Below are 12,610 nucleotides of genomic sequence, written 5' to 3'. Positions count from 1 at the left end.
TAACCCTCCAGGGTCCCCTTCCACCTTCCAGAAGAAATACTGACTTGAATCAGAAGCCAATTCCTCCTTCTCTGACTCTGGTGCCTAAAAGAAAAACCTAGGATTTACCAACAGCACAATAGACTACAAACAGGAAACCACCAACCACTCTGTTCAGGGAGAGCACTGAAGAGTTTATTATCTTTTCAGGCCAGAAAGAGTTGGAATGGTGAGCACATACCTTTTTAGCTACAACAGACTTCTTTGCATTTTAAGGAGCAACATAATAGCATCCCACGCTAAGAACTAATTAGAAAAGTAAGCAGTGGTTCTAGAATTTTGGCAGCTATCCCTCAGAACCTGAAAGCAATCAAAACACTTCAAGTTCACCTGCGTAAAGCGAGGCTGGAGTGGGTGTCAACGTCAGCTCTGTCAAAAGGGGGAAACATAGTCAGTTGCTTTAAAGTGCTCTCACCTTTTTTCTATGCAGCATTTTAAGGAGTAGATTCTCTGCTCCTCTGTGATAATCACTTCAAAAGCAATGTAGGTAGAATTGGGGTCTGAAAATATTTTCTAGTAAACTAATTCTTACATTGAGATATATGTAGAACTAGGTGGAACGTACTTGGAATTTTGATATCTATGAGAACTTAAATTCATTTAAATTTATTAGAAATATCCTAGTCTTTAAAAGTGGCATACCAGTTGGAAAGATTCACTTTCTTTGCGGTCATTAGTTGCAGTGGAAAGATGCTTTCATAGATATTCCCTGTTCAAGTCAGTGTTTCTCAAGTGGGAGTTGGTGCATCCTTTAGTATATAAATAAGTATTTTAAAGGTTCACCAGAACTTTTTATTTAAAAGGGTTTCTTCTACTACTTAGTTCTGAGAAAAAAATTTACTCAAAATGCATTCTGATCTAAAGTCAGATTGGCGGTACCTGGAGTATATTAATTTGTTGGCTACTTGTCTCAATTTCTTTACTTTGCAGATGAAGACAAATAAGACCTTTCCAATTAATAAAATGACAAAGTCTCCCGGCACCATAAAATAAGGCAAATTAGGGCTTACCTAACCTATGGTGAGGTGGATATGAGATGCTGCATGGAAGTCACCCAGAACTGCCTTCGAATGGATGGTGGCTCCCCTTGCTTCTTCCCCTAACTGGCGTCATATTTCTAGTCTGGCTGGTGCATCCCCAGGAGAAGCTTCCTTTTCCCATTCTACAAAAGTGGGCACCTTCTGTTGTGCCATTTGCCCTGTGTCTATGTCCATAAGCCAAGGACTATAAGTAATTTGATATTGGGATGAGGATTTGAGGTTGCTTTCTTGCCTCACAGATTATTTGAAAGAGCACTTAAAACAAAATTCCCATGAGGTTAGAGATCTTCCACCAATCTTTTTCTTATTGATTTCTAAATAGTTTACCAGTGTAGTGGTCAGAGAGACACTGTGTGATTTTATTAATTTAAATTTGCTAAGGGCTACTTTATGATTCAAAATATAGTTTGTCTTGGTGAATAGTCCATAGTAGCTGTGAAATACATTTTACACCACACTGTGAGTGTGAGACCCGCTGGATCCACATTTGGATCCCTCCTACCAGTCTCTATGTGGTTTCTTTTTTAAAATACTTTTTTATTCTATTTTTTCTTTTTAAAAAGGTATTGTATGTGTCCATTACCATTTAACCCCTTTATACTCTCCTCCCCAGTGTAGTTACCACACTGTCATCTATGTCCATGAGTTCTTTTTCTTTTTCACTTGATCCCTCCACCCCCAGTTTCCCCACCCCCAATACTGTCACCCTGCACTCTAATAAGTTTTGACACAGCAAAGGGGACCTTCAACAGAATAAAAAGGCAACCCATGGAATGGGAGAACATGTTCACTAGTACATCTGATAAGGGGCTAATAGCCAAAATTTATAAAGAACTTAGAAAACCCAACACCAAAAAAACAAACAATCCAATTTCAAAATGGGCAAAGGACCTGAATAGACACTTCTCCAAAGAGGACATACAGATGGCCAATAGACATAGGAACAGATGCTTAATGTCACTAATCATCAGAGAAATGCAAATTAAAAACACAATGAGATGTCACCCCATACCTATGTGGTTTCTTCTTTATATCCTTAGTTATAGAACTTATATAATCCTCTGGTGGTTCTCAGTGATGGCTGTTCTGTAATTTTTATATGCTTATTGGAAGAAGCGGTCTCACAGTTTACTTACCCAGCCATCTTGACTGGAAGTCCTACCTGTAATACTTTTTGATGTGCTGTTGAATTTGGTTCGCTAGTATTTGAGTTGAGAATTTTTGCATCAATATTCCTCAGGGATATTTGTCTGTGATTTCGTATAGTATATTTTTCTGGCGTTAGTATCAAGGTAATGTGTTAGGAAGTGTTCCTTCTAAAGCTTTTGGAAGTGTTTGAGGAAAAATGGTGTTAATTCTTCTTTAAATATTTGGTAGAATTCTCCAGTTAAGCCATCTAGTCTTAGGCTTTTCTTTGTTAGGAGTTTTCTGATTACTCATTCAATGCCCTTACTAAGTATAACTCTGTTTAGATACATTATATCTTATGATTTAGTCTTGGTAGGTTGTATGTTTAAAATAATTTATCCATTTCTTCTTTGCTATCAATTTGGTCACATAATTATTCTTAGTGGTCTGTGAGTTTTTTTATTTCTGTGGCATCATCTGTAATGCCTTCTCTTTCATTTCTGATTTTAATTAAAACTTCTTGCTTTTGTTCTTAGAATCTAGCTAAGAGTGTGTCAATTTTGGGATTAAAAAACCTTTTTTTATGTTTTCTATTCTCCATTTGCTGTTTTCTGCTCTAATCTGTATTTCCTTTCTTCTGCTAAATGTGGGTTTAGTTGGCTCCTCTTTTTCTAGTTCCTTGAGGTGTGTGTAATGTTAGATTGTTTATTTGAGATTTTCCTTTTTAACTATAAACTTCTCTTAATACTGTTTCACTGATGCCCTAAGTTTTGGTGTACTATATTCGTGTTTTTGTCTCGAGATACTTTCTAACATTCTTTGTGATTTTTTCTTTGGCCCACTGTTTTTTTAAGATTGCTTAATTCCACATGTTTGTGCATTTTATAGTTTTTGTTCTGCTATTTATTTCTAGTTTCATACCATTTTTGTTGGAGAACACATTTTTTATGCTTTTAATCGTGTTAAAAATGTTAAGACTTATTTTTTAGCCTTACATGGAGTCTATCTTGGAGAATATTCTGTCTGCTATTTGAGAATGTATATTCTGTTATTGCTTCACAGGTTTTGTATATGTCTGTTAGGTTTTAGTACTCAATGTAGTTATTCAAGTTCTTTGTTTTTTATTGATCTTATGTCTGGTTATTGCATCCATTATTGAAAATAGTGTATTACTGCTATCTATTTGTCCCTTCAATTTTGTCAATGTTTACTTCATATGTATGGGAGTTCTAATGTTAAATGCATATATATTTATAATTGTTATGTATTTCCAGTAATTAGCAGTGTTATCATTATATAATGTCCTTAATCATCTCTTGTGACACATTATTGACCGATATGTCAATATTTTGTCAATATGTATGGCCACCAATGCTCTCTTTTGGTTACTATTTGAATGGAATATCTTTTTTTATTCTTTCACTGTCAGTCTATGCATACCCTTAGATCTAAAGCAAGTCTTTTATATATAGCATATAAATTGGTGGTGCTATTTTATTCACTCAGTCAATCTCTCTTTTGATTGGGGAGTTTAACCCACTCATATTTAAAGTAATTGCTGATAGGAAAGAGTTTCTATTGCCATTTTGTGATAATAGTTTTCTCTATGTCTTGTTATTTTGTGCTTCTTTTTGGGGGGAGTAACATCCTTTGATTCCTTTCTCATTTTCTTTTGCATATCTTGTATAGGGAATTTTTAAGAGGTTTCTATAAAATATCTTAAAGTCATAGTAATCTACTTTTAACTGGTAACAGCTTAACTCCATTACATATGCAAACTCTACTCCTTTACATCTCCACACCCCTCCACTTTGTTACTGATGTCACAAATTACATTTTTAAAAATATTGTGTATCAATTCAGATAGTTTTATAGTTATTTTATGCTTTTCTTAAAATTGACTTATATACCAACATTTCAATGTCATAAGATCCCATATTTGTCTATATATCTACCTTTAACCAGAGAACTTTATCTATTTTATGTATTCCTTTTCCTGTCAAGCATCCTTTTCTTTCAATTTGAAGACATTCCTTTAGCATATTTTTTTGTAGGGCAAGTCTAGTGCTGATGAGTATCTTCAGCTTTTGTTTATCTAGGAAAGTCTTAATGTCTTATGGCTCTTTGAAGAACAGCTTTGGCGGACATAGTATTCTTGGTTGGCAGTGTATTTCCCCCCAGCACTTTGAGTACAACTTCCCACTTCTTTTGACAGGCCTCTCCCCCTTGAAAATCAACATTGTGGCTGGACCATTCTTTATGTTTCTTATTATAATTACAAGACATTATCAGCAATCACCATCAGGAAATCTTCACACACACACACACACACACACACAGATTTATTACTCTAAAGTCTGGGGAGGGTACGGAGCCTACCTGGGGCCACATAGCAAAGTCAGGGGGTGGTGATGAGATAGAGAGAATGGGCTTCAAGTATTGCTTATATTGGGTTAAAGTGTAAGGACCTAGGATTTTACAGATTCACTCTTTACTGTTGAATTTAAAACACAAGAGCACATATTACAGCATGGAAAGGCTGAAGAAAGCAGCCAAATGGTCAGTTATCTAAGTCAACCAGAGTTCTCTAAAACAAAGGAATCTTTGGTAGGGGATGACCTGGCTTTTTTTCCAGTCATGTGGCCGGCAATATGTTTATTTGAGATAGCTGTCTTTGAAGATTGCCTTGGCAGTCCACAAAAGCTTATGCCTTTGCGTTACAATAAAAAACAACCATCTGGTGCTTACACTACAGTCCCAACTAAGGTGAACTGACAAAATAAACGCTTGATATCTTTGCCAAACAGAGTGGGAAAGGTAAGTATTCATGTCAATTGTACTGAAGGTGGGGGTCAGCACTCACATAAAGTAGCTTAGTGTAGCTAGACTATTCTGTGAAAGGGCCAAGCCTCAAAAAAATTAACAGCAAACATTGATACTTCTTCCAATATTCTTATTAGAGGCCACTTTTTGGGTGCCCAGGTCCTCAATTTTTTATCCTTTTTGAGTGAGTTCTCCATTAGACAACTTGCTGTTTTTATATCAGCACAGAACTAGGAGAACTTGATCAATCGTGTGGTAGCTGTGGGGCATGTGCAATGGATGACTTCAGGGGACAAGAGGTGGCTGGCAGCTGATTTATCATGTGCCTCCAGTTTTATATTCAAAAAGCTCTCTTGCTTTCGTTCTGACATTTCAGGTGTGAAGAGCAAGCCAGCAAGTTCCCTTGGTGAATATTAAAAAAAATCATGCCAGAGACTCTAGGGAGGAGATGTGGAAGAAAAAGGGAAGTAGTGACAGGATAATGTGTAAGAGAAGTCTTACTCCAGGGAAAGGGAAGAGCATCCAGCATTCTGACATGGACAGTCAATGTCCAGGGAAACTCAGGCTTTTTCTGGTGCAGGAAGGAATGTGTTCTTTGTTTCTTAGTCTTTTCCTAAATGCCTTAAAAACAAATGAAATGATAGAAATATATTCTTTTTACAATACAACATGGACATTATTTGGATAGTCATATGGTGTTTTTTTTATAAAAGAGAATTTTTCTCTAATTGTGAGAGAATGTGTTTCTAAAACTCAGAGGAAAAGAAGCAAGTGATTCACCCCAGAATAAAATGGAGCTTGCAAGTTCTTTGGCCACCTCCTCTAACATCATTCTCAGTTTTCAGGACCCTACTTATCCATTTTAGGTTGGATATGTTAAAACCATCAACCGATGTCTCTTAAAGCAGCTGTCCCCAACCTTTTTGGCACCAGGAACAAGGTGGGAGGGGAGGGTGAAGGAGACAGGAGGCAGAGCTCAGGTGATAATTCAGGGCAAGCTTTGCTCACTCACCCACCACTTATCTCTTTGATCTTCTTCTTTTCTTAGCTAAATCCCTTTAACATTTCATATAATAAGGGCTTGTTGATGAACTCCTTCAATTTGACTTTATCTGGGAAGCACTTAATCAACTCTTCCATTCTAAATGATATCTTTGCTGGATAGAGTAATCTGGGATGTAGGTCCTTGTCTCTCATGCCTTCAAATACTCCTTTCCAGCCCCTTCTTGCCTATAAGGTTTCTTTTAAGAAATCAGCTGATAGTCTTATGGGAACTCCTTTGTAGGTAACTGTCTCCTTTTCTCTTACTGCTTTTAAAATTCTCTCCTGATCTTCAATCATGGACAATGTAATTATGATGTGCTTTGGTGTCCAATTTCTTTGGGGCTCTCTGAGCTTCCTGGACTGCCTGGAAGTCTATTTCCTTCACCAGATTGGGGAAGTTCTCCTTCATTATTTTTTCAAGTAAATTTTCAATTTCTTGCTCTTCCTCTTCTCCTGCACCCCTATGATTTGGATGTATTGGAATGTTTAAAATTGTCCCAGAGGTTCCTAAGCCTCTCCTCATTTTTTCTGAATTCTTATTTCTTCATTCTGTTCTGGTTGAATGTTTATGTCTTCCATCTGCTCCAAATCATTGATTTGAGTCCCAGTTTCCTTCCTTTCACTATTGGTTCCCTGTATATTTTCCTTTATTTCACATTGCATAGCCTTCGCTTTTTCCTCTATTTTGTGACCATGCTCAACCATTTTTGTGAGCATCCTGATTACCAGTGTTTTGAACTCTGAATCTGATAGGTTGGCTATCTCTTCATTGCTTATTCTATTTTTGGAGCTTTGATCTGTTCTTTCATTTGGGCCATATTTCTTGGTCTTGGCTTGCCTTTTATGTTGTATGAGGTGGAGCCTTAAGTATCTGCCAGGGCTGAGCAACTCATGTCAATGCATTGGGGCACTGTATGTGGGGGAGGGGTCCGAAAAAGAGCAATGCAACTTGCTCAACTATTGGCCAACTGGTATCTTTCTTTTTGCTCATACCCTAAAACATTTTATCTATATATATTTAGCACTTAGCACTTATATGCTCTCTCAAATTTCAGATTTTAAGAATGTTATTTTGTTGCCTTGCTTACAGTTTATGCTCCTGGGAAGCAGAAGTCCTACCTTATGTTTCTGATATATTGGTCCAGTGGCTCTCTGCTTGGCCTTGTTATGTTCAGACAAACTTAGCAAAAGATATAATGAGCATCTACTATGTGTTCAAAATGGAGTTTCAGGGATGGATACAAAAATATCCCTGCCCTTGTAAAGATAAATGACTAATCAAGAAGGAAATAAGAGTTTGGTTTTCAGCAGCAAAACCATTTCTAATAAAACACTTTACATTGTGAGGCTCTTAAAATCAGAGACTTATTCGAATTGGTGACTTCAGCATGTAGTGCAGAGTTTAGATCACTCTGTAGCTTACATAGTTGTGCGTGGTTTGGGAAGCACAATGTAAAATTGAATAGAACTGAAAATTTGATTCCACTGCTAAAAACACAGGTTCCTGATTTGAGTGGCCCCAGAAGTGAGGATAATAATTCTAAATAATCCTAAAGTAACTTAATTTTCTTGACTACAGGGAATGAGGGGGATTTTGTTTCCCTTATATGGCCTAACATGAGTCATTTATACAAAATCAATCTTTTAAAAGAAAGGGAATGTGGCCAAAGAAAGCCTTTGGCATTTCATCCTGCACCCTGCCCTCCACATTGCTCAGGGGGCTACTCCTGATGAAGGCAGGGCTGCTTTTTCCCCAGGGGCCAGTTGGAACCCCAAATATCGGAGCAAAGGTATATCTCTTCTGTCATGCCTCCAGCAATAAATTTATCATAATGAAGAAAGGTACAGTTTTACTTTATAGTTCTTTAGATTCTGGTCACTGAATCTATCTGGTTAGAGGAAAACCAGGGGGAAAGGGACAAGAATTTTTAAAAAAATAAGGTTTTTTTTTTTTTGTTTTCTTTTAGTCCAGTGAAGGAATTTTATCCCATTTTATTCCCATGATTTCCAAACTGCTTTGAATGAAAACCAGCCTTCCAGTTAACTCTTATGGGTGCAATACTGATCAAATAAAAGAGCTCATGAAACAGTTGATTGGCGGCCCAGTGAAAAGAATGTGACAAGTTTCCCACATAGTCCTTCACCAAGTGGATAATGGGTGTGTGTTCATTGAGAAGCAACAAGGCATTTAAGGGGACCTCTCTCTCAAACCATGCCTGCCCAAGTGCACAAGGGTTCCCTCTCTAGCCAAGGGCTGGCTGTTGTGAGCATGAAAGGTTTTTGATCATGCCATTTCAATGTGTCCCACAAAATACATCTAACAGAGAGAGAAAGAGAAGTATTTCATAAATGCTAGTTGTTAGGCCAGAGCTCTATTTTTTCTCTTCTTTTTCTTATCCCATTCTTCCATTTTTTTTTACTACAGATGTCTCCTGAAGTTTTTTATTCCTGCTTTCACTAAAGTGCCTTCTGTATTGTGGCAAGATTCAAAATAACAATTAGAGAAAGGGAATAAAAAATAATAATGCATTGCCTTGAAGGAAGTCATATTCTCAGGTCTCTTGCTACTCCATATGCAGGGCTGGAAATCTCATTTACCTTCTGCAGGTTCCTCCAGCTAGTTAGTTGCATGTAGATCTGAGTGAGTTCAATAGGAGAAGCTACAAGGCCAAATCACCGAAGTGTTTTGTAGGGCTGCTAAGAAAAGGCAAGCTTGAGCTCTGAGGCTTCCCACAAATTTGATTTGTCAGCTGTTTCCCTCCAACAGATGAGAAGCTTAGTTGGTCTCTCTGTCTAAGCAAATGGTGATTGGTGGTGCTGAATAAGTTTAATTTTTAGCAACCAGTGAGCCTTCTTGACAAAAATTAAAATAATTTGGTTGAACGATAATAATTTTAACAAGTAACAATTACATACATGGCAAGGGAATGTTTTGGTTCCTGAAGTAGAAATATATATATTTTCTCTTTTAAAAATGTGAAATGTAAAGTGGAAAATTCTCATTCTGCTGCTACATTTTTCTGACCTTGTTGTCTTTGTCAAACTTTTTCCCCATTGCAAATGGTTGAAGTTGAGAAAGTTACAAAGTCCCTCTAGATCTCCATATCCTAACCTGTCAAAGGGCCTGACAATGGTACTTACCGCATTGGGTGGTTAAAAGTATTAGATGAGACACTGTGGCAGGTACATGGTGAGCCCCACTTGCAATAACCTAGTGAAAAATGAGTTTAAAATAATCCCACAAAGCAGTAGCTTTCTATATGCCAGACACTATTCTAAATGCTTAATATACATGGTCCAGCAAAAGTAATGCCTGCTTGAGTGTGGTTGGTAGGGTAATAATATGGGTAGTATGGGTATAATAATTTATAGTTTTAATTTGAACACTTCACCTAAAATGTCACATGGTGTGCTTGAGTGTGATTGAGTGTGAATGTAGTTATGCTACAGAATTACATGCTTATGATTTTGTAATAAAAGATTTTGTTAAAAAACGGAGTGTTGTTTGTGCCAGATGCTGTATATTTGCTCATGTAATCATTTTAACAACCCCAGTATATGAACCTATTTTCAATATAAAGAATAGGAGGCACAAAGAAGCCAAGTAACCTTCACAAGCTCACAAAGTTAATAAATGTCAATACCATTGCTCAATCCCCAGTAGACCAACTTCAAACCCAGTGAAGGCATTCTGCCTCTTGGTGAAATAGCACACCACTGGTTAACCTGCCTCTCTTTTTGCTTTACCTCTTGTTTCTTAATTCATTTTACTACTAGCTTAACCTTTCTTAACAGAAAATCTGATCCCATTGTTCAGTTACTTGGAACCCTTCAAAGACTCTCCACAACTTGAATATAGTTGACAAGACCCTATTTATTGTACTATTCCATGTGTGTCTAACTATCCAGTCCCATTTGCTAAAATTCTGGCCTGGCATTTTATAATCTCATGTATTTTCGCACACCCACACACCTCGATACTATCCCCAACACCGAGCCTGCAACTTAACCCTCTGTGTTTGGACATCTCTCTGTCTGGAATATGCTTTACTTAACCTGTTTTTCATATTTTGTACCTTTGGAACTGTGATTTGTTCTTTAACATTTGGCTCAGCTTTTGCCATTTTTGTCTCCTCCCCAAACACCTAATCTACTCCCTTTACATCCTGCTTGTAGCAGACTCTATTTTCCAGAAATGACTGCAACACTACCTACCACCATATGCAATTCTGCATTTGGATATTGCCCTTGTTACTCCTCCATCAAGAGGTGAGATATAGTTTCCCACTCACTCAAATCCCATCAGGCCCTGCTTTGGCCAATACAACGCAGCAGAAGTGATGCTATTCCTCTGATAGGCACAACCCTAACTGGCCTTGCGGCCCAACTTCTTGCCTCTCACAGCTTTGAACCACCAGCTAAAACCCAGGCTGCTCTGGTGGACAGAGATGCAGCGAGGAAGGGACTGAGGTGCCAGACACAAGAGTGTGGAAGCCTTCTTTGATGTCTGACCTAGTTGAGCCTGGAGATGACTTCAGTTGCAGCTGTTTTGTGACTGAAACCAAATGGAAGACTCCAAGTAAGAAATGCCCAGCTGAGCCCTGTCAACCCTTGAAATCATAGCAGATAATGATAACTTGTTTGAAGCCACTGTGTTTTGAAGTGGCCTATTATATAGATATAGACAACTATTGTAGAATAACTATTTATCTGGTTTCACAGGACCTTTGACATGCATGTGTTCACTCCATTTATTGTATTCATTTCTTCGTATGTTTTTTCCCTTTCCAGACTATGAACCTCTAGAAGATTATAGTCTTATTTTATAGGTGTTTGTAATATCAGTGCTTGAATCACTATCGGCTCTTAATATGCAAAGAGGCTAGCAACGTGTGTGGTGTAGAGTAAGCACTCAGTTACTGTGAAGAAGTAGAGGAAGAAGCAGTAGATGAGGAGAAAGGGAAGAACATAAGTCAGGAGCAATGGCCATTTTTCCTTTTATGAAGAATGGGTTTTTTATTCCATTCCTCCTTTGCACTGTCGTCACGTTAGATCAAGCACTCAATACCATGCTCTTCAAATACTGGCATTTACCTTTTCTTTCTGCCTCTAATCTTTTTTCTTGCTTTTGATACTTTCTTTTCCTAGTTTTATTGAGATGTAATTGACATACATCAGTGTATAAGTTTAAAGTATACAATATAATGGTTTGATTTACATATGGGTGAAATGATGACTGCAATAAGTTTAGTTAGCACCCATCATCTCATACAGATATAATAAAAAGAGAAAGAAAAGAAAAAATTTTCCTTTTAAAAGATCTCTTAGGACTTACTCTAACAACTTATATGTCATACAGCACTGTTAACTGTAGTCATCATGCTATATAGTGAATCCCTATTATTTATCTTTCTCAATTTTTATGGCTAGATAATATTCTCTTGTGGGGTGCATGTGTATGTATATGTGTATGTAATATATAGTTCACATCCTCATTTATTCATACATTGATGGATGCATGTTTTTTTTCTGTGTCTTGGCCATTGTAAATAGCGCTGCTATGAACATGAGGGTGTGGACAGCTTTCAAGTTAGTGATTTGATTCCTTTGGATCTATTCCCAGAAGTGGAATTACTGGATCATGTGGTACTTCTATTTTTAATTTCTTGAGGATCCTCCATGCTGTTTTCCATAGTGGCTATACCAGTTTAAAATCTCATCAACCATACACAACAGTTTCCTTTTCTCATATTCTACCAGCATTTGTAATCTTTTTTTAAAAAATGATAGTTATTCTAACAGGTATGAGGTGATATCTCATTGAGATTGTGCATTGCATTTTTTAAATGTGATGTTAAGCTTCTTTTCATGTACCTATTGGCCTTTAATATATATATATTTGCTCCCATTTGTAATTAGATTATTTGATATTTTCCTATTGGGTTGTGTCAGTTCTTTCTATTTTTTGGATATTAACACCTTATCAGATCTATGGTTGCCAATAATTTTTTTTGATCTGTGGTTCATCTTTTCATTTTGTTGATGTTTTGCTGGCAGAAGCATTTACTTTCATGTTTTCCAATTTGTTTATTTCCCATTTTGTTGCTTCTGTAAAAGCTGCCATTGGATTTGCATTAAAGTAATATTAAAGTGCCCATACTCTTCATAATTCTTCCGATACATGAACACAGACTATGTCTCCATTTATTTATGTCTTTCTTGATTTTTAGTTTCTAGAGTAGATATCTTTCACCTTCTTGGTTAAATTTATTCATAAGTATTTTACTGTTTTGATGCCATTGTAAATAATACTGTTTTCTTTTTTTAAGATAATCTGTTAGTGTATAGATATGATCATGTTTTTTGTAGATTAATTTTCTTTGCTGAAGCTTTATTGAATTTTATTGACTTATTTTTGTTTAGATCTGTTTTTGGTGAAGTTTTTAGCATTTTCTACATGGTCATGTGCTGCCTAACAATGAGGATACATTCTGAGATATGTGTCATTAGAAGATTATGTTGTTGTGTGAACTCTT

This window comes from Phyllostomus discolor, chromosome 7 (genome assembly GCF_004126475.2).
Source record: "Phyllostomus discolor isolate MPI-MPIP mPhyDis1 chromosome 7, mPhyDis1.pri.v3, whole genome shotgun sequence".
Taxonomy (NCBI): domain Eukaryota; kingdom Metazoa; phylum Chordata; class Mammalia; order Chiroptera; family Phyllostomidae; genus Phyllostomus; species Phyllostomus discolor.
This window is presented reverse-complemented; position numbering follows the sequence as displayed.